The sequence below is a fragment of the Balaenoptera musculus genome, chromosome 6 (assembly GCF_009873245.2).
Source record: "Balaenoptera musculus isolate JJ_BM4_2016_0621 chromosome 6, mBalMus1.pri.v3, whole genome shotgun sequence".
In the NCBI taxonomy this organism is placed as follows: Eukaryota; Metazoa; Chordata; class Mammalia; order Artiodactyla; family Balaenopteridae; genus Balaenoptera; species Balaenoptera musculus.
In genome coordinates, this window is record NC_045790.1 from 14702364 (window position 1) to 14709218 (window position 6855).

Below are 6855 nucleotides of genomic sequence, written 5' to 3' on the forward strand. Positions count from 1 at the left end.
ACTGACCCAACATCCAGGCAGAAAACGGCTTCGCGCACGTTCCTTTTTTTTTTTTTTTCACATTCCTTCTTGTTCCTCAAGCACTCTCAGCTTCGAGGTCGGGTGATGGTTGTTGACAAGCTTTTCTGGGCTGAGCTGGTGGAAGGTCTGGCCTCCTGCCCCCTCCCTCTGTCCTGATGGGGAAACTGACATGACCCACTGGGGGGTCAGGGATCACGTTGGCTGGAGCTCTCCTTGGTCCGGACGTTGACTTAAGAACTTCACATACAAGACCCCATTGGATCCGCAGGACAGGACATTTCTGTCCCCGAGCCAGCTGTTATCACTTATCAGAGGAGGTAACTTAGGCCAGGAGAGGCCAATAAATAAATTAATTTAAAAAAATAAAATGTCAGGTAAGTTTTAGCTACTATTGTTTTAGTGCCAGGCCAAGGATCCCTGTGTCATTGAATCTCACTGGTTTAGAAAGACCTATTGCATGCCATCCCCATGAAATGCTGGGTCACCCTAAAATGGCTGGACATCAAATGGCCCAGCTTCCCCTCCCAGAGCTGAGCCCTCACTGGAGGAGGTGGGTAAGTCTGTCTATCAAGACGAGTTTCTCACCTGGCCTTCTTCCCCATCCCTGGCCACTCTCTCCGCACTTTTTCTCCTCAGAACTCAGACGGCACCAGTGGCTTCTATCTCTGTTTGAGGGAGACAGGCACCAGGGATGTGCTGGGCCCTCCATACCCACAGGAGTTAGTTTCTCGGGGCCCTTGAGCCAAGCTCAGCAATGAGAGGCCAGCCCCCCCCCCCCCCCGGCCTCATCTCTTAGACCACCTGGTTAGGCCAGATTCCTCCTGCCACCTCACTCCCCCCACCTCTGCCCTCCCCCTGCCTCTTCTAGCCGGAGGAGGTCTCGGGGGAGAAGCAGTGTCATGCTTGATTTGACCCATCAGTTTTTCTACTTATCAATCAGCTACCTACTGGCTCTGCCAAGAGGATTCATAAAGAGGGTTTTTTTTTTTTTTTTTAAAAGGCCTTACCATGTCCGTTGGCATGTCATAGAAATAAAACACTGGCAAGGGGACTTTGGCTGTGCCTGTAACATTTTATTTCTTTAAAAAAAATTCATGCCATCAATTAAGTGATAGCAATGATCTCTGCATTTTTTATCATTTAAAACATTTTATAGTAGAAATCACATGTTTTAAGAGATAGAAATAAAACTGACCTAGAGATTAAGAGACATGGGTTAAAGTTCTCACTTGGTCACTAAGAAGTGATTTTGGATGAGTCATTTCCATTCTTCGAACTTCAGTTTCCCTACTTCTAAAATGACACCTCGGGTCTCTCAACACCCAATTCTGTGAATTGTATTTATTTTTTTATCTTTTGGCTGCACCGCTCAGCCTGTGGGATCTTAGTTCCCCGCCCAGGGATCGAACCGGTGCCCCTTGCAGTGGGAGCGTAGAGGGAAGTCCCTATGTGAATTTTAAATAGGAATGCCACATTTCCCCCTCTAGCATGCCCTGTCTCCATGCCTTCCAGGTCATTCTCCATCTCCCCTCTTTCCCCTCCCCAAGCCCCTTCAGAGGGGATGGGAACCTGGATAAATATATGAACGGGATGAAAGCCTTTGCCGATGCCCAAAGCATCTCAGGTGCTGCAGGGTGGTCTCTAAGCACCTCTCCATCCTTCTGCCCATGCCTGGGTGGTCATTTCCCTTACAAACTGTGAAAACAGCAGGATGGTCTTGACTGCATTGGGCAGGACTTGCCTCAGGCCAAATATGAACCCCTGGCTGAGTGACTTTCTTCTCGCTCAGTGGTCAGTGGCTATGTCGTCCTAAATGATTTTCAGAAAAGTGTCTGTCAGAGAAGCCCCGGTCAGTAGATCTGGAAGAAGGCAGTTTTCTTTGCAGAGTAGCCTCTCATGTCCCCATTCCCTGTCTAGTCAAGGGGATCGTAGAACCCTCTGGAGAGCCAAGCACAGTCTTAGCCCTCAGCCCCTCATTCCTGGGGGATGTGCACCCACTCCAGCCCCAGAAATTGACTCTGCCCCTTCTCAGATGATCATCCACCCCGGATACGATCGTTTCAGGGCACCGTCTATGATGGCCTGGCCAGTTTTATGAGGAGGGGGCTGCTGAGAGCTGGGAGAGAGCCGGTCTCAAATTGCTTCTGGCAGCCGGAGTGCTGTGAGAAGGTCAGAGCCTCCTTCCCTAGACAAACAGCCCCCAGTGTGCCTCCCCGCGAGGGCCCCTGTTAAGCTGTTGAACAGACCAAGCGCAAAGGCACAGCGGCCACCCAGTTAGAGCACGTGGAAATTTCTGCACGTGCTCCCACAGCCTTGAGCTCCCCAGAAACAGGCAGCCGTGGAGGGGGCAGAGAGCGGGTGACCAGGGGCACCGTTAGCAAAATACTCTTGGGTTCCTGTTGCCCAATAAATCCTCCCTAATGGCTTTTCTTAGGCAATCAGCGCTGATGGGAGCACACGGAGGCTGAGTCACTCTCTGCTACTGAACTTTCCCACAGACCCTAATCCCTTCTGCCACACAGAAAAGGCTGCAGGCAAAACTGGCATAAACAGGTACGGAGTTGGAGGAACAGACCTTTTTATAGGGTCTTGGGATGGAGGGAGAGAGAGGTCTTTTGGCCAGTATGGCATTTGAAACATGAATGGGTTTCGGAGTGAGAGACAGGGCACGTGTCAGGTCAGAAGTCCCTGAAGAAGAAATGGAGTAGGTCACGTGGGACTGCAGTGGCCTTTATGTTTTCCTCACAGTGGCCTCCACTCCCCCCCCCCGGCACCGCCCAGGGCCCTCAGCTCCTCACTGCTGGTGGTGGTGGGCAGGGGGCAGGGTCCTCGGACCAGCAGCAGTGGTATCACCTTGGAGCCTGTTAGAAATCAGACTCTTGGGACTTCCCTGGTGGTCCAGTGGTTAACCCTTCGCCTTCCAATGCAGGGGGCGCGGGTTCGTTCCCTGGTTGGTATGCCTCGCCGCCAAAAAACCAAAACATAAAAGAGAAGCAATATTGTAACAAATTCAATAAAGACTTTAAAAATGGTCCCCACCAAAAAAAATTCTTTAAAAAAGAAAAAAAAGGAAATCAGACACTCAGGGTCCACCCGGACCTACTGAGGCAGAATCTGCATTGTAATAAGATCCCCGGGGTAATTTTTATGCACCTCAAAGTCTGAGAAGCACCCATCTGGCCATTCAACGTACTATCCCCTCCCCGCGTGGCCTCCCAGCCTAGTTTTCCTGGGCTCTGGGCTGGTCTCCTTGCCCTTCACTCTCAGGCCTCATCCCTCACATCCTGCGGACGTGCACCCTGCCAATCACCAGTTGGAAAATAAAAGTCTGACTAATTCATGCCATTGTGTAACTGAGGATAGCTTAATGTGTCACCAAACACACATAGCATTTTCACATTAACACATGAAAATCATCTTAACCCAAATGCCACAGGGGAGAAATGTAGGGCGCTGAGCGATATCCATGGGGAGGCAATGCCTTTGAACCACTCCAGGGGCAGTGCCTCTGCTAGGTTAACCTTGTGGGAGGTGGTTTCCTCTTGTCCCTCTTTTCAGTGGCTCTGCCTATTGTGCTTCCATGGGAGGAGAGAGAGAGAGAAGCAAGGAAATAGGGTAGACCGAGCCAGGGACTCTGTAAGAGGCCATGGGAGACTCCACTGCCACCTGAGGATGGGTGTCTACAGAGCAGCTGCTATGTGCCTAGTGCATGGCATGGCGGGGAAGACCCTGGGTTTGGAGCCAGAACAACCCGGGTTAGCTGTGAGAACCTGGGCATGTTACGTTCAATCTCTGAGCTTCTATCTTCTTATCTGTCAAAAATGATCCCCAGTGGGTTGTAGTGCAAATGAAACGTCCATAGTGATCCAGTCCAGAGTGGGCACTCAATACACGTCAGTTCTCTTTCCTCTCCTGGTGGGGAGTAGGACGAGGAGAGCTGAGACACAGCCCTGACCTTTGATGGACCCAACGACACCACTGAGAAGCAGAAAATGCTGAAATACTCCAAGGCACTAGAGGATCAGATGCTCAAATGAGCAGCAGAGCCAGTGATGGAGGCTGGAGAGGTCTCCAAAGCCTTTGGGTAGAAATTGAACTGCTGAAGATGAACAAAAGACTGTAAATGCACACACAGCAGGCACAGAGGCCTGAGATAGGACTGGGCAGGACACGAGTGGGAACCATGACAGAACAACCAGTAAAGGCAGGGGACCATGTCGGGGAGGGAGGAAGAGAGGGAAGGAGGGCAGGGAGGCTGACGCCTCTGTGTGGGAGGCCTTGGAAAACTGAGATGAACTGTTGAGATACTGGGTTTTTACGATGTAGATATCGCAAGCATGTTCATTCATTCATTGCACTCTCCTTCCCCTCCCCTCCCCAGTTTTATTAGGGACCCTAGATTCAGAGCTCCTATTTGTTTGGGAAGTGTGCAGTGTGCCTGGGAAAAGCAAATTTTGTTTACTCTGCAGGTGGGTCTAGAACCTAACCTTACTAATAGAAACGACCCATTCCTGGACACCCTCTGCATGCCAGACGCTGAGGTCCTTTATTGTGAAAAGCCTCATCATTCCTTTCAATAATCCTTGAGGCGATGTTGCTTTTGCACCCATTTTGCATGAGGAAACTGAGGCATGCTCAGAAAGGTTAGGTAACTTGCCCAAGGTCCCACAGCCAGAGCTACTCTATTAGCCACTGTCCTCCTTCCAAAAAAAGCAATTCTGCCTCTCACTCCCCCAACTGGTCTAGGGTTCTAAGACACACTGAACTCCCTGAAGCTGCTTCCAAACAATTCTTTCTCCATATGGGCTAAAATGTCTTCAGTTTTATTGCAGGGAGGACAGGAGGGTAGGGAAACACACAGGACCCTTTCGAGTAAGATACAGAAAATAGAAAATGAAAAACAGTTTAATGTTCCAATCCAACCTGGAAGGATAATGAAGGGATAAGTCTGAATTCCAACATCACTGAATTTGCAAGAACAATGGGGGAAATCTTCTCACACCCCTCCACGCCCAGAGCCAGGAAAGCAGATTCAAGAAGGGTTGGCACTGGACCAAGGAGGTCTGTTTTATACTGAGGATGGTAGGAGTCTCTACTGTGAGAAAGTCAGGGAGTCCTCTCTCACTGAAGCCCATCAAGACCCAGTTAGGACTGGGAATTGGAACAGGGGCTGGGGCTGGGGGGGGTATAAAAGGGAAGAGGAATAACAGGAAGAAGGTTCCCTACACCCTGAGCAGGTAGCCTTTAGGGAAGGAACACTGCACCTGAATATTTACCCTTGCAGCTCTGCCATCAACTGGGTTAGACCTTGAGATTAGACCTCAACCTCTCCCACCTCCAACCGCTACCTTCTCGGAAATCTTATAAAGCTTGTTGGCTGGTGGAAGGCTTTTGTCCTTTCTGTTGTGGTGATGGCTGGGATTGACTTCTCTTTTTTTCTTTCTTTTTGTCTTTTGAATTAGCAGAGCCAACACAGGTGCCTCCTTGGAAGACACACAGCATGATGTGTTTCGGTAAGTATAAACTTGGTGTGGTTACCCCAGAAGGCTTTGCAATGTATTTTAAAAGAAAAATGTGTGCTGTGACAATGACGCATTTTACATTAATCACGTTTTTTATTTTCTGTATTTTATGATACTTGGATATCTGAGACCTTGTTGAACCCAGGGAGGGACTGTCCGAGTGAGTTAATTCCTAGAGACAGCAAACAACTTGCCTGTGAACACACCTTTGATATGCAAATCAACCAGTGGAGTTCATACCCCCCAACCATCTCCTTTATCTAACTCTCACACACCAAGCCCGTATTTCCCCTGCCCAAAGTCACGCCAGGGCCAAGTACTGGACAACTAGGGACCACCCCTATAGCCCAGAGCCTGCTGAACTTACTCAAACTACCCAATCCTAAGTTTGCTCAGCTTTGCCCATTCCTTCCCATGGAAACCACAAGAAAGGCTGTGTCCATGCTTTCCCCTTGTCTTTTTTGCCTCTTAACCCTGGTGCTTCCCCATGTGGCCCTGTATAGTGTGCTGTACCTCCCGTTTCTGGGGATCTGTGAGTATAAACAATTCTTCCTCCAATACAGTCATTTCTGCGTCTGCACGTGTTGCACACTTGCTTAAAATAAATTCCAAGTACATTTAAAAACACATTTATACAGGACAATTCTATAAACTCTGCTCCCACTTTCCACACCGTAGGGTAGCACTGGAGGCAGGTTGGGGTGGGTGGGAGGATGGAAGGTGATGCAGTGGAAGTGTTTGGGCTTGTATAGTTTCCATCTATAGTTCTTTTGTCTCTGTAAATCTCAGGTTTGGGAATTTCCTGGTGGTCCAGTGGTTAGGACTTGGCACTTTCACTGCCGGGCCTGGGTTCCATCCCTGGTCGAGGAACTAAGAGCCTGCGAGCCTCGCAGTGCAGAAAAAAAAAAAAAAAAATCTCGGATTCTTTCCGAGAAAACCAAGAAATTTTATTAGATGATCCCCAGATCCCTTCTAGCTCTAAATGTCTTTGGGTCTAGATGGCTTCTAAAATATATAATGGAACAATATATAAATGCTTATGATGTAATATGAAGTTGGAAGGAAAAAACAAGTTACAAAATTACACTTATCCAACAAATGTGTAGGGCTGAAGACTGGAAGAAAATATACAAAGAAGAAATGAAGGGACAGGATTATGGATATGAAAGTATATTTAACATTTTTTTTAAGAGACCCAAAGTTCATATGAAGTCAGAGCTGGTAATCCTTCTCTCGTCATTTTGGCATCCCTTTATAAATGCCCCTGTATTAGGTTCTAGGGGTCAGGTGTCTGAAATGGGTCTCACTGGGC